Source organism: Paroedura picta, chromosome 1, assembly GCF_049243985.1.
Source record: "Paroedura picta isolate Pp20150507F chromosome 1, Ppicta_v3.0, whole genome shotgun sequence".
Taxonomy (NCBI): Eukaryota; Metazoa; Chordata; class Lepidosauria; order Squamata; family Gekkonidae; genus Paroedura; species Paroedura picta.
In genome coordinates this window covers 57,363,699-57,377,928 of record NC_135369.1, presented here as the reverse complement: position 1 = coordinate 57,377,928, position 14,230 = coordinate 57,363,699, and the positions used below count along the sequence as shown (strand labels likewise).

At 41.1% G+C, this 14,230-nt stretch overlaps 1 protein-coding gene across 6 annotated transcripts in view; it reads left to right on the top strand.

Annotated features, from left to right (window-relative positions):
- Positions 1–14,230, top strand: part of ESRRG (estrogen related receptor gamma) — a 619,420-nt gene that overhangs the window by 256,504 nt on the left and 348,686 nt on the right. The window contains exon 1 of one of the 6 annotated variants that reach the window (XM_077339399.1): positions 13,454–13,482. The exons of the other annotated variants lie outside the window; for them this stretch is intronic. The gene's annotated coding sequence lies outside the window, so the exon portion shown is untranslated. Of the gene's footprint in view, positions 1–13,453; positions 13,483–14,230 lie in introns of those variants that run through there. 6 annotated transcript variants of the gene reach the window in all.

Here is a 14,230-nt window from a genome sequence, read left to right as displayed (position 1 = left end):
GGAGGAAATAATTACCAGAGTACGTATCTATAGTAAGTTAAAGTATAAAACTAAACAGAGTAGCAGCCTTCTAAATCAGTATGCTTAGAAGGATGGAACTCTGTTTAGGATTGCACTGTCACACATCACAGTTGAATCAGAAAGTTGAGTAGGGCCCATTATACATGTGTTGGATAATGCACTTTCAATGTACTTTATTCTGTTCTGCAGAGGAAAATGCAACTGCAAAAGCACATTGAAAGTGAATTGTGCAATGTGTGTGGAATGTCCCCTGGCTGAAAAATCTGGGATTGCCGATCTATCTCTTGATCTATGTCTCTATTTCTCTTTATTTCTCTCTCTCTTGTAAGGCCAAACAGGAGTAAGCCAATTACAGTGATACAGTGACAACAGAGGATAGAATCCGCAGTAATAGGTTTAAACTACATGTAAAATGGTACTGGCTAGATATCGAGGGGGGCGGAATTCCGAACCAGAGTAATTAAAAAATGGAATTGGCTGCCTAAGGAGTTGGTGAGCTCCCCCTCACTGGCAGTCTTTGGCCGGACAGATAATTATCCTGGATGCTTTAGACTGATCCTGCATTGAGCAGGGGGTTGGACTAGATGGACTTCAAACTCTATGATTCTATTATTCTAAGTGGATAAGTTTTACTAGTAGAACTTCTTTAATTTTTTAAATCTTGACCATTATGTTTCAAAAAACAGTTCATACCAATCTGGCTCTTTCATTTGGTTGATCAAAGAAATGTATGTTTCTGTTTGATAAAGGTTCAATGTTAGCACCAATGCTTACTGGTATGTAAGCTTTACTGTTGTTATAATGTGGGGGTTTTAAAATGGGGGTTTTATTGTTAATTTTGTATTTATTATAATTGTAGGCTGCCCTGAGCCGGCCTGGCTGAGAGCAGTGGCCAATAAATTGAAGTAGAAATAAATAAATAAATAATGTCACCAAACTTAGACAAGTGTTTGGCTTTTTCAGAACAAAAATATTATGTGTAAAGAGAGACTGAACACAAACAAAACCAAGCTCTATGTGTTGTATGTAAATGAATTGGCGGTTGTGATATCATTGAAACCTGTAAAACAAGAGGAAGTTAACCAAAAAGGCATCATGAATGTTCTGTAATGGGAAAGGTATATTTTAGGAATTTCTGTTTTGAAATTAAGAAGCTTTAAGAATGTGCGCTTTGTGTGTCTTGAAAAACTGCTACCAGTTAATTCAATACTGTTCTAAATGGAACAATGGCTCCGTCCCAAAGCACATATAATGATAGTTGATGTTTTTGTGGCTTGGATCCCTTACCTGACTTTGAATCATTTGGTAACTTCTTGGCTCCAAGTTCTTTTCTTGGAATTCATTTCCCAAACATGTGGAAACCTGATTCTGTAGTATGTGGGAGCCACAGTGGCTCTGTGGTCTGCTGGACATTCTGTATACTACAACTGGTTGTGTTGGGCTTGCAAAAATGTCCCCCTTTAATTTACCCTTAATCTTTTGCTTGCTCTTCCATAGTGATACTAATTCTGCTGGGCATTCTTTACATTGCAACTGCTTGTGCTGGGCTTGAAAAAATGCTCACTCCCACTTACAATTTCTATTCTACATCTTGTCTGGTTTTACATTAGACTTCTTTTGCTTACATTGCTAAAGTGGCACTGGTTCTGTTAGAAATTTTGCATAGTGTAACTGGTTGTCCTGGACTTGAAAAAACACCCCCTTCAGTTTGTGCTGCAGAGATTGTCTGGTTTGCCATTCATCTTCTTTTGCTTGCATTGTCATAGTGGCATGGGTTCTGTTGGCATTGCTGCTTGTGCCAGGCTTTAAAAATCCTCTTTGGTTGCTTGGATTAGTTATGATTCTGTGTGTTGACATCAGTTCTGTTAAACATGTGTAGTCACAGTGACACTGGATTTTGTTGGACATTCTGTATATTGCAACTGGTTGTGTTTCACTTGGAAAATGTCCCCCTTCCATTTCAACTGAAGAGATTCTCTGGTTTGATCTTGGTTCTGTTTAGCTTGACATGTTGACTTTTGGTTCTGCTGGGATTACTGAGCTCTGCAATAGTTCTGTTGGGCTTTCTATTCATTCTTGGTGATTGCTACTTGCAGGCAGGGCTTTTTGCCCTGGAATAATCTAATAACCACTCCCCCAGTCACCCAGAAATCTTTGAAAACAACTCACCTCTTTTAGGGAGTTTATTCCACTGAACAAAAGGCTACTTTCAGGGCAGAACATAGATAAACAGGATGGTTTGCCATTGGCAAAGTGTCAGACAAGAATTCATTTTATTATAATATTATACTATAGATACAATCTGTATGCAGATCATAGGGAAAGTTGGGTTAGCTTTAGATGACAGTTGGTTTAAGGAACACTAACAGTCTGAAGTATGCATATGACTCCACATTACTGGCAGAAAATAGTGAAGACCTGAAATGACTCCTGAGGTAGGTTACAGAAGAAAGGGCCAAAGCAGGATTGCAGTTGAACATCAAGAAGACAAAAGTAATGACCACTGAGGAATTACACAACCTAAAGGCTGACAGTGAAGAAACTGAAATTTGGTAAAGATTCTCTATCATTTGGCTCAATCATCAACCAAAAGGAAGACTACAACCCAAAAAATCAGGAAATTGAAACTATTGTTTATTTATTGAATTTACTGAATTTATTTATTTACTGCATTTATTTATTGCATTTATTTACCGCCCTCCCCAAAGGCTCAGGCAACCGTTTCTTTGGAAAAGAAGCGAATGTGCTGACTTAGACTTGAAATTATTTGTTTGTCTAAATCACATGAAAATTCATCTTCAGCAAGTGTCACAAACCTAGGATTCTGTTTCATAGCCATGATCCCTCTTTTGACCAAGTCCAACATGACTCCAAGGAGTAGAAGAGAAACTAAAGCCTTTATTGAGTGTATCCACAATGCATAACAGAAATCTCAAAGAATGATGCAGCCACAGCTTCACATACCAATTCTACAGATTTTAATTTTTTAAAGATGGCATTAGTTTTATTTTCTCACTATTGTGCCTATCACAACCATATGGAGATCCTCTCGATACATGCCACCACCATGTTATCTGACAGAGGAAATGCACGTATTTTGCCTGCACCTAAAACTTCACAAGATGAGCCTCTTGTGGCGCAGAGTGGTAAGGCAGCTGTCTGAAAGCTTTGCCCATGAGGCTGGGAGTTCAATCCCAGCAGCCGTCTCAAGGTTGACTCAGCCTTCCATCCTTCCAAGGTCGGTTAAATGAGTACCCAGCTTGCTGGGGGGTAAACGGTAATGACTGGGGAAGGCACTGGCAAACCACCCCGTATTGAGTCTGCCAAGAAAACGCTAGAGGGCGTCACCCCAAGGGTCAGACATGACTCGGTGCTTGCACAGGGGATACCTTCACCTTTACCTTAAAACTTCAGGACATGCAAACTTGCCACTACATTTTTGAGGGTTCAAGTTCACATATAGTAAAATTGTACATGCATGCAAAATACGTACATTCCTTCATTCAGACAACATGGCGACACTGTATTCTGAAAACACTGAGGGCAACTCATGCTCACAATATGTCATGATCCCAATATGCTAGGATTGCTATGAGGATAAAATAAGGAGGGAGAACTATATACACTGGTCTGAACTCCCTAGGGAAAGAGCTAAAATTAGATAGATAGATGGATGGATGGATGGATGGATGGATGGATGGATGGATGGATGGATGGATGGATGGATGGATGGATGGATGGATGGATGGATGGATGGATGGATGGATGGATGGATGGATGGATAGATAGATAGATAGATAGATAGATAGATAGATAGATAGATAGATAGATAGATAGATAGATAGATAGATAGATAGATAGATAGATATACAGAATTACACCTCCCTAACTTCACTGAAGCCAGTCAATTTAGAATAGCTGAATTCTATTTAGGATTGCTCTGTATATTAGTTAAAATGCTGCTATGCTATTGTTTGAAGGGTGTTTTATATCTTCTACCTAATCAGTCCGATTTTTCTTCGTATCATTGAGATTGTATGTTACAACCTGTTTTGGTTCTCCTTGAGAAAGTTCAGGTAAGCACTGTGTGTTGCACCTGAGGTAGACTATTTACATTTATTTTACTGTTCAAAGAGTATTTAAGGATGGCTAAAATGTTTTAATGTATTCTTACCACTAAAAATCAGGGATAATCCCAAAGACTGTTGGAGTTTTTCCAGTATAAAAATTCAGGCTATGATGAAAATTAAACCCATTAATTTGGTTAATATGGGTTCCCTCATAGCATCACTTGTATAGAGCATATGTTCCTAGATGCTCATGTTTGAAATGATGATTCACAGTTAATCGTTATGAGAAATAGCTTACCACTTCATAAACTCCAGGAAAGACTGTTTTCTTTTTCAAACATTTAAATTACTCAGCCATTTTATGCATTAAAACCCAATTATAACTAATAGTATTTCAGAGAATTTGAAAGCTAGTTCTTGCATGAGAAGTACTTAGATACATATTTTATCACATGGCAGAAGAAACCATCTAAAACAAGACTCTTAGGGTATAGCTATTTGTATGTAAGACTCACTAAAAAAAGCCTTACTGAAATCTGTGGCATGTAGATGTAGATAGGAATTGGCTGCACATCATTTAATGGATATTTCCATATAACAATAATATGTTAAATGTATGAAAACATCTCTGTTTGATTATTTCAGTGACCCAATTAATTCAATATCTTGTTTCCTACAATGGCCAGCCAGATTCCACAGGCTGACTATAATTAGGGTATGCCCCCCACTGAAACAGGTTCTCAGAGAAATACAGAAGACTCCGTTTAATCATCAAGGATTTATCTAATCCCTAGTGGACGTCACTACATCTTGTGGTTAGTGAGTCCTATAAATTAACTATGCATTTTGTGTCTGTACTGAATTATGTTCAACGCATTTGAGCTTTTTTTTCCTGGCACTTCCTTGGGATGTTCAAAGTGCCTGGCTCTCCATGTCAAAAATGAGAAGCTACAGACTCATAAAGGGACTGTACTGCCTCAAGACTGAGAAGTCTAAATTGTCCCTGCAGCCACTGGATTCAAGTTGCAATGACTTAGATTTACAAAGTAAAGTCATACTTATCAATAGCTCCTCCTGTTAGATATTCAAAGTTCAAGTGCTTGTTTGCTTTACTTAAGTGCTCTGAAGTGCTTCAAAAGGCATTGGCTTATTATAAAAACAAACACAGAAACGCTCTGTTAATCAGTGCTGCCCAGTCAGAGTGACTTACCTAATATTCAAGAATCACTTTGTGGTGGCCTGTATAGCACTGACTCTAGTCTCTCATAAAAAGCACTGTTTAAAACATTGTTGGAATAACATTCTTACAATAAAAAATTTAATGGTGAACCAGTCAGTAGTTGAGGTATTTGTCCAGTGGTAGAGCATTGAAGGAGACTTTCAGGGAAAGATAGGATGAATTATTTTGTAGCGGTTTATTTTTATTCAGTGCCTAAATAGCAATAATCTTATATTTCTCTCCCCAAGTCTTTTTATCCTCCTAATAAACCTAGTTAATACACAATAAACCTAGTTAATTATGATATGTTCAGCAGTAGAAGAATGAATGAGGAGCATGGGTCAGTGGTAAAGCACCTGGTTTACATGTAAGGCAGCGGTCCGCAACCTTTTTCCGGTTGTGGACTGCTGCCAAAGGGTGGGGGGAGAGGGCGACCCGATGGGGGCATGAACGCACACACACGGCAGTTTCGCGCATGTGCAGAGCCGCCGCACATGTGCGTTTGTGCTCCTGGCGGGGGCACAAACGTGCATGCATGAAACTGCCGCACATTCACGTTTGCACCCTGGCGGGCGCGAACACATATGTGTGGACCTGCCGCACATTCGCGTTTGTGCCACTGGCGTGCTGGCAGCCACACTGTCCTCTCCCCCCTCCCACAGCAATAAGCTTGTCAGGCCGCAAGCTAATTGGCCGCTTTGGCAGGGGGGGGGAGAGGGAGCTGTGGCCCGCTGCTGAGGATCTTGTGGCCCGGTACCAGGCTGCAGACTGGGGGTTGGGGACCACTGATTAAAGGGATCCCAGGTTCAGTCCCCTCGAACTTCAATTAGGAAAGGTTTCAAGTAGTAGGTAATCTGTAAGATCTCTGTCTGACACTCTGGAGAGACCTGCTGACCATTATACTGGACAATACTTGCCTAGATAAATGAATGGTCAAACTCCATATAAGGCTGTTCTGTGTTCTTGAAGGAAGTGGATTATGGCAGCAAATGATACCCTCATTTTACACATGTTTATAGGAACATATATATTGAATCTGTACATATGTGCATTTGTGGACCTCCACACATTCCAGGGTTCCTGATCACACATGGTAAGCCCTATGTGTGTGTGTGTGTGCAGGTTGCATATATACTTTCCAATTAATGTTCATATGTCATAGCCAGCTTACCATCATGATCTCTCTTTTGCCATGCCATGCAAATCCACTCAACTTTTAGTGAACATCTGGAAAGGACTAGCCCATGCACTTCCAATAAGGGTTTTTAATGAGTAGAGACTTGAACTTGTATGTCCCTCATCCAGGCCCAACTTTCAGTTTGCTGTACCACATTTGGGGCTCACTTCTAATCTGGCATGCTGGATTTGATTCTGTGCTCCCCCACATGCAGCCAGCTGGGTAACCTTGGGCTCACCATGGCACTGATAGAACTGTTCTGACCGAGCAGTGATATTAGGGCTCTCTCAGCCTCACCCACCTCACAGGATGTCTGTTGTGGGGAGAGGAAAGGGAAGGCAACTGTAAGCCGCTTTGAGCCACCTTCGAGTAGAGAAAAGCAGCATATAAGAATCAACTCTTCCTCTCCCTCTTCTATTTGTCCCAAAGGATTTATTCCAGTTGGATTTGCTAAGTGTTCTGTTTTCATATTACAATATGGCCACCTTCTAACTTTACTTTTTTAAAAGAAGAGGGTTTACAGGCAGGTGTGCTTAAATTGTACCCCCAAGCAGTGTGCAAATAATTGTGGCTTTGTCCTCCTCAGACTTAAACTGGCTACTGCTTTTTTACTATTGTCATAGGGATGTACAGAGGCCTTGTCATGTGGCCAACATAATGTGTGGGGTCACGGATGCTGGTGTGCAGACAGCGGTTCCCATGACTCTGGCAGCACTTGTTTCAGTGAGCTGAAATCACAAAACAAAAAAGGAATTGATGCTGATTGTTCCTCCAGTTTCCCTGTTCACTAATTATGTTATTCTTGGGGAAGTGTACCCAGTGATGATCATGACTGAAGATGAAAATGTATGGTTTATGTTTAAGAGACTATGGGAACAGTTTTCTTGACTATCAGTTTAGTTGATTCAAGAGGTGTCATCCAGTACTGGGGATCTGTATTATGTAAGTGTACAACATAAGCAAATTTCTCATCTTTTCCCAAAAGATCAGGGACAGTTTTGCTGCTGATCTTTTCCTTTGCATGTTACAAGTAATTTTGATTAAAGTCAACACAGCTGAACCTTGAGGTGAAGGTACTTGGGCTCCTACAAGAGTTATATTACGAAAAGATTTGAGCTCTGATGAATGGCTTATAAGGATCTCCGGCATTTCCTTTCACAGTGTCAGTAGTGGTATTTGGAGCAGCTTGAAAAATCAAAGAAGTTCCATAAGGGTCTGATAGTAAAGTACTCCATCAGAGACTATGTTGATCCAAATGGAAAGAGAGTATGTGTGGTAGCGAGGAAATAAAAATACAATCCAAATCAGCAGACACAAAACACTTTGAATGGCAAGGACTGTGAGCCTAAGGAGTTAACCTCAGCCCTTACAGCTAGAATGAGATAATTTGGCATCCATTCCTGGATGAGATCAGTTATTGGAAACCTGATATGCATATAGTTTTCTTTTATGTGATTCAAATACTGCATGCAGGTCTGAGAAAGGAGTTACAAGACAATAAATTAGCCCTATAGCTAATCTAAACGCCATTTCTAAAAAAAGAACGATGACGAATCTTACAAATAGTTAGACGCTACTTAGCTTGAATACAACTTTTGTCAAATCTATTTAGTGCAAAAAAGTCACCTTTGTAAATGTTGGCTGGGAGATAAATCAGGAAAAGCTAAAACAGCATATCATTACAGGAAAATAGATCAATATTATAAAATACAGTAGCAGAGAAGCTGTGTACCTGAGGCCCTTCCCCTTCCCACCCCTTACAGGCCAATCATTGGCCATTGTGGGAGGGAAGTGTGGGTAACATGACCATATATGATCATATTACCTGATAAATGTTTAACAAATCAAGAAACCCTGACTGAGAAAGCCCGATCCAGGGCATACTCTTGTATTGCACACAGTTCTGTACCATGGAAAGGACACTCTGAAATCATCCATTGCAAATTTGACCCACATACACTTCCATATAGTATTGATCATGGAAATTGTATTTTGTTGTGTTATCTTCTGATCCAGTCATTTCACAGGCCAGGAGTGTAATGTGATAATGAGACCAGGGGATTCCACGTCCCCATTTAACCATAACACTCAGTGGACACCCTGTGAGTCAGTTACATACTCTCAGTGTGACTTTGCCATATTTTTAACATTAGAGTACTGAAAGAGGTACAGAAAAAATGTAGCTAAATGGTGAATAAGTGGAACACATTCCAAATTATCACTGGTGGAACCAAAGGGCTGGTGGAGCTTTTTAGTTTTAAAATGATCAAGATAGAAGCATGCTAGAGATTTTGCACAGGGAGGAGAAAGTAGCTAGATAGAAATTCTTCCTTTCATATAACAGTAGAGCTTTGGGTCATCTAATGAAGTTGATGGACTGTACTTTATGATTCAAACAGTAATTATGTAATTTGCAGTTGTTGCCTTTCCAATGTTTGTCTATGCATCACAGAGAATGAGAAGGTGAAGAGCTGGTTTTTATACCCTGCTTTTCACTACTTGAAGAAGTCTCAAGCAGCTTACAACATCTTCCCTTCCTCTCCCCACAACAGGCACCCTGTGAGACTGCTCTGTGAGAACAGCTCTCAGGACTGTGACTAGCCAAAAGTCACCCAGCTGGCTGTGTGTGGAGGAGCAGTTTACCAGATTAGAAGCCATCATTGCCCCAAGCTGAGGAAGTTACCGAGCCACTCAGATATCCAACCTCGTCTAGCCCCCAAGAAGGATCTTTTTCCACTCCCCATTTTTAACAGGTTATACTAGGGATTCCCAACCAGGGCTCTCTGGCCTTTCGCCTACATCATGAGTTAATGGACTCAGATACAAGGTATTTCCAGCATTGCTTCGAAAGCGGGGAACCAGCTGCACCTGGGAAAGGGGATGGAGACTGGATGCCTACTCCTGCTTCAAACTGCCTTTTTTCTCTCCCCCCTTCATTCCTGCTCAGATGTAGCAGTGAGGTGTGTCCAGCTGACTTCATTCCATGCCCAGTTCCAGGACTCCTTGAAGCCTGAAAACTATTTCAGGGGCTCCTCCATAATCAAAAGGTTGAAAAAGGCTGGGTTATATTGTCTATACCAGCAGATCAATTCTCAGGGGGTTTGTCCAGCCAAGCATTTATAACCAAGCTCTTCTGGATTTAGTCTCTTAATATAGTGATCCCCAACCTGTGGGCCACGAACCACATGTGGTCCATCGACTAATTTGAGGTGGGCCACAAAGGATGCCTTCCCCCCCCCCGTCCCTTTACTTCATCCCCCCCGGCCCTTTACAACACACTTCGGGTGTCATTGTCTCCCATCACTCCCAGATGGGACTATCTCGTTGCAGAGAAAGAAGCTCAGGGTTCCCATTGATTTGTCATTGTCATGAGTTAAAATTTCCATGAAAATAAAATGTTCCTTATGATCATTGTTGTGGCATGTCTGTATCTTATTTTGAAGGAATGTTTAAACATTACCATAGCGATCAGAGAGCGTTAGGGCAGTGGTTGAGAGTAGAGGAGTAAACTACCCCCCCACACACCGGGCCTCTGAGAAATTGTCAAGTGTTGAGTGGTCCACGGTGGTAAAAGGATTGGGGACCACTGTCTTAAAAGATTTTAGCACCAATTTTGACTTTCCCACTCAATCTGCATTGCTAAGTTAGTTAAATACACACACTACATGGGGAAACATAATAACAAAGCAGAACTAAAAGTCAGCATGAACATGCATGAATCTTACCTAGATACTCTTAAGAAAGTAGTAAGAGAGAAGCTATCCAGATTTTTTAGTTGCATTCATTTTGGTTTATCCATTAGTTGATTACAGTATTCAGAGCTTCTGAGCTGTGATAGCCCCTTCTTACTGCCATAGCTATATGTAAAAATTGCTTTCCTCCCTCAACCAGCTCCAAGCTTATATTGTCTGTCTTTCACTCTCCCAGCAGACCTACCCCATTTCTTTCTGCCAGAAGGTCTGCTCTTTCCTTGGCTGCCTGGCTTGATGTCTTAGGTATGATTCAGGGCTGGCCATTAACCTCCTCTGGCCATGGTCATCTGGATTCTTGTGGCTCTGCTCCATGGAGGTGACTCATACAAACTTGCTTCTTGACTTTTTTCCTGTTAACCAGCAAATATAGCCTTCATGTCTGCACAGAGTTCAGACCCAACAATTACTCAGGAGAAATGAGCATTCTTGGAATCCGGATGGGCTGCTGCTTCTGTTCATCACATATATACCTCCTATTAATATTTATGTTTATATGCAACCTCTACAGCTGTCATTGGGTGTAACCTTGTCTGAGATTCCTACCAGATGTGCATGGCAACTCTCCTAGGTTCTTCCTCTATTACCTGCAGGAGTGGTTTAAGGATTTGCGGGGCCCATAGCACCAGAGCCAGTTTAAAGATTTGCGGGGCCCTAGCAGAATACAATTGCAGCAGGAGCAGCTAGACTGAGGACAGAAGGCCCCCACCCCATCTGAAAGGAATGTCACTCTGAGGATCCGTAAAGAGGAAAAATGAAGGAGGAGAAAGGCTGTGGCTCTGATCCCATGGGGGGAAAGGCACCACATGGGGCCCCTGGAAGCATGGGTCCTATAGCACATACTACATGTGCTACATGGATAAACCAGTATTGATCACCTGAATAACATTTTTCTGTGCCCCCCATTCACCTTTCCTTTACAGCATACATTCACCTGTTACTCTCCTAATTTTCTCATTAGTCCAGTCCCGCCATCAGTCATTTCTCATCTATTGCAAAGTCAGTTTCCTTTTGATTCTCCGCTCCTCCACATGCAGTTAGCTGGGTATCCCTGGGTTTGTCACAGCCCTGATAGTGTTGTTCCTACAAAGCAGTAATATCAGAGCTCTCTCAGTCCCACCTACCTCACAGGGTGCCTATTGAGAGGAGAGGAAGGGAAGGCAATTGTAAGCCTCTTATGAGGCCTTCAGTCAGTGAAAAGCAGGGTGTAAAGACCAACTCTTCTTTTACCACACCAGTCTCATTTTTTTTTTGAGTCCTCTCACTTCTTGCTTTGTTTGTCTGCTGGCCAGTCCCCTGCATAATTAGGCAACTCCTGCTGGGCCTCTTCCTCTGTTGAGTTCTCTATTAGGAATGGACACAAACCAGAAAATTCGGGTTCCTGTTTGGCCTGGTAGTTGAGAGGCCTATGTACCCCGCTGTTATGCTGAAAGGGCTGCAAGGCTTTTAAGAGTGCCGGATTGCATCCCCTCCCTCCAAAGCTTGCATCTTGATAGCAGGGCACATAGGGCTCTTGGATGTGAGGCCAAAACAAGTCTTTTCTGTGTGCTAGGTCGCTCCCCTCCCCTCCCCTCCAAAGGGATGGAGAAAGGGAGCTCCCTTTCTGGTGGCCAGGGTTGCCTGTCTGCTCTGGAAAGCCGCTATTGGTGTTTCTAGGGCTGAAGAAGTCTGTGGGTTCAGCCGCGGCAACTGCAGAGGCTGGGAGCTACAAGTAGGCCTGGTTGAAGTGGTGGTAGGGCCTGGGAGCTGCTCCATGCCGAGCTGTTGTGGCATTGGAGCGCAGCAACCACTCATGCCTGAGCCACAGCAGTGGCAGATGCTAGAAGCTATTCCAGGGTCAGAGCAGCTCCCAGGCACCATTGCCACTTTGGCTATGCTTCAAAAGAGTCATGGTAGATGGTGACTGGGGGGATATGTGGAGTTTCATGGGGAGAGGGTATTTCCCTTCCTTTGCTGCCCTTTCAAGGATTTTCTTCCTTTCTTTTCCCCAGCTTTGCCACAATGCTATAGCATGGTTTAGCGAATACATTTTAAAAGTATTTTAAGGGGCTGAAGAGGAGGAGGATGTTGACATTAGCTCTGGCATTTTGAAAGGAGAGTTTAACACCCTTCAATCTCCATAATCGTATGAAGGAACATCCAAATGGACATTCTACCTGCAGCCAGCTCGCCTCCTACATTTTCACTCTTGTTTTGGAAGAGAAAAAATAGATCTTTATCCAAAGTAAAGGGGAAGTAAACAGGAGTCAGACAAGTCATGTTGAAATCAAATTCAGCATTGCCTGGATTCTCTCCTTTACTCTGGAGGCTTCCTACTATCCATGTGGAGAAGAATCAATGCATGAGACGAGAACTGGAAACTTACATAAGGAAGGGTAATTTGCAAGCCCTTGCCATTTACTTATACAAGGACTGTTTGGGGTGTACTTGCATCTACACTGCAGTACTTCTATTGGCAACTGTCTGATCCCCCCTCCCCAATTTATTACTCTGTTGAGTGCTGCCGCTCATCATGAATTTAAAGTTGCATTTATTTTAAAGATATACATGGTTTTAAAAGATTACTGCCAGAACACTGTATTTTAAAATTTTATTTGCCAAAAGAAATGTGAATGTAAAATTTTAAAACATTACCTAATTTACTAATTAAAGGGTAAGAATATGAAAGTATTACAAAAGTCTCATTTAAAAAATCAAAATGGAGCTTTTTATTATATGAATAAATGTATTTCTTTTAACACTTTTGTTGCTTAAAAAGCTATTGTTTTATTTGAGGTGTGAGAAGATGTGCTAACCTTGTCATCGTGAGTGCAGCGGAGCAGAAATGATAACTGTATATACTTTTTAAAAATATAAAAATAGAGTGTGATTGTGTGAGAGAGAGAGATGGAAGGGGGAGGGGTAGAGAGAAGAAGAGAGACAACTTATTTAAATCCTGAATACAGTCAGACCTCATATGCATTGTTAAAAAAAAGCCCTAAAGAATTGCATATGGATTAGGGGGATGAATATTCTATTATTTCAGGCTGTTCTGCTGATCTTCTTATTGTGACTTTGCGCTTCAGAAATCTGCCAGGAATTTGGCTTTGCCGTACTAGGCAGTAATTTTAAATGTGTATCAAGCACTTGATAGTGTATGATTTGCGTGCTGTTGCATTCCCGTTCCCTAAATTTTCCACCAATTTATTACTTTTTTCATACTGTTTTAATATTTCAGGATGATGAATATATACAGCATCATTAAAGGTAAATAAAAAATGCATGAAATTAAAAAATGGAATATTAGATGTTTCCTTTCTGTAATCCCTAGGTCCAATAGCAATGAAATGTCTCTGTTCTGTTGAGTAATCCCTAAACATGATTATAGACATTGTAGTTTCCGCATAGCCCACATGATATTTGTACCGTATAAGCCTATTTATGTAAGGTTTCAGTAAAAGTTGTTATTAGAAGACCTATAAACCTATTTTACAATTCAGAAAGATATGCTTGCCTCTTAATCTCTCACTTTATTATTTTCCTGGTGTAGATGCCAATGTGTCTTTAATTAATTTTTCAGAATGTTGTTACACATTTTGGGTACTGTAATTTGTGATGGCTATCCAGTTGCAATGTCTTCTTAAGTCACAGAACTGAAGCGAGCAGTTCATCCATTTGAGTTACTCCTTAAACCGAAAGTGGAGGTAACCACAGCACTTTCCTGAATATTTTCCTCTAGTACAACAAAATGTTTGGCATCGGGTTTTTTCACATGGTGAAATGATGGGAGATTTCAGGGAGTATGGCATAAATGAGGAAGAACTTCCAGAGACTATAGAAAGTTTAAGGACAAATCATTGGGGAGCTTTTTGAACAAAACATGGTTCATGCATGCTAGAAGCTACTTTTCCCCCAATGGCTCTCACAACAGACCACACGCAACAGCATTTAATGCACTTTGTGGGGAGTTACTCTCTCTAGTCGGCTGCACATATGAACGTCTGTAAGAATCAGT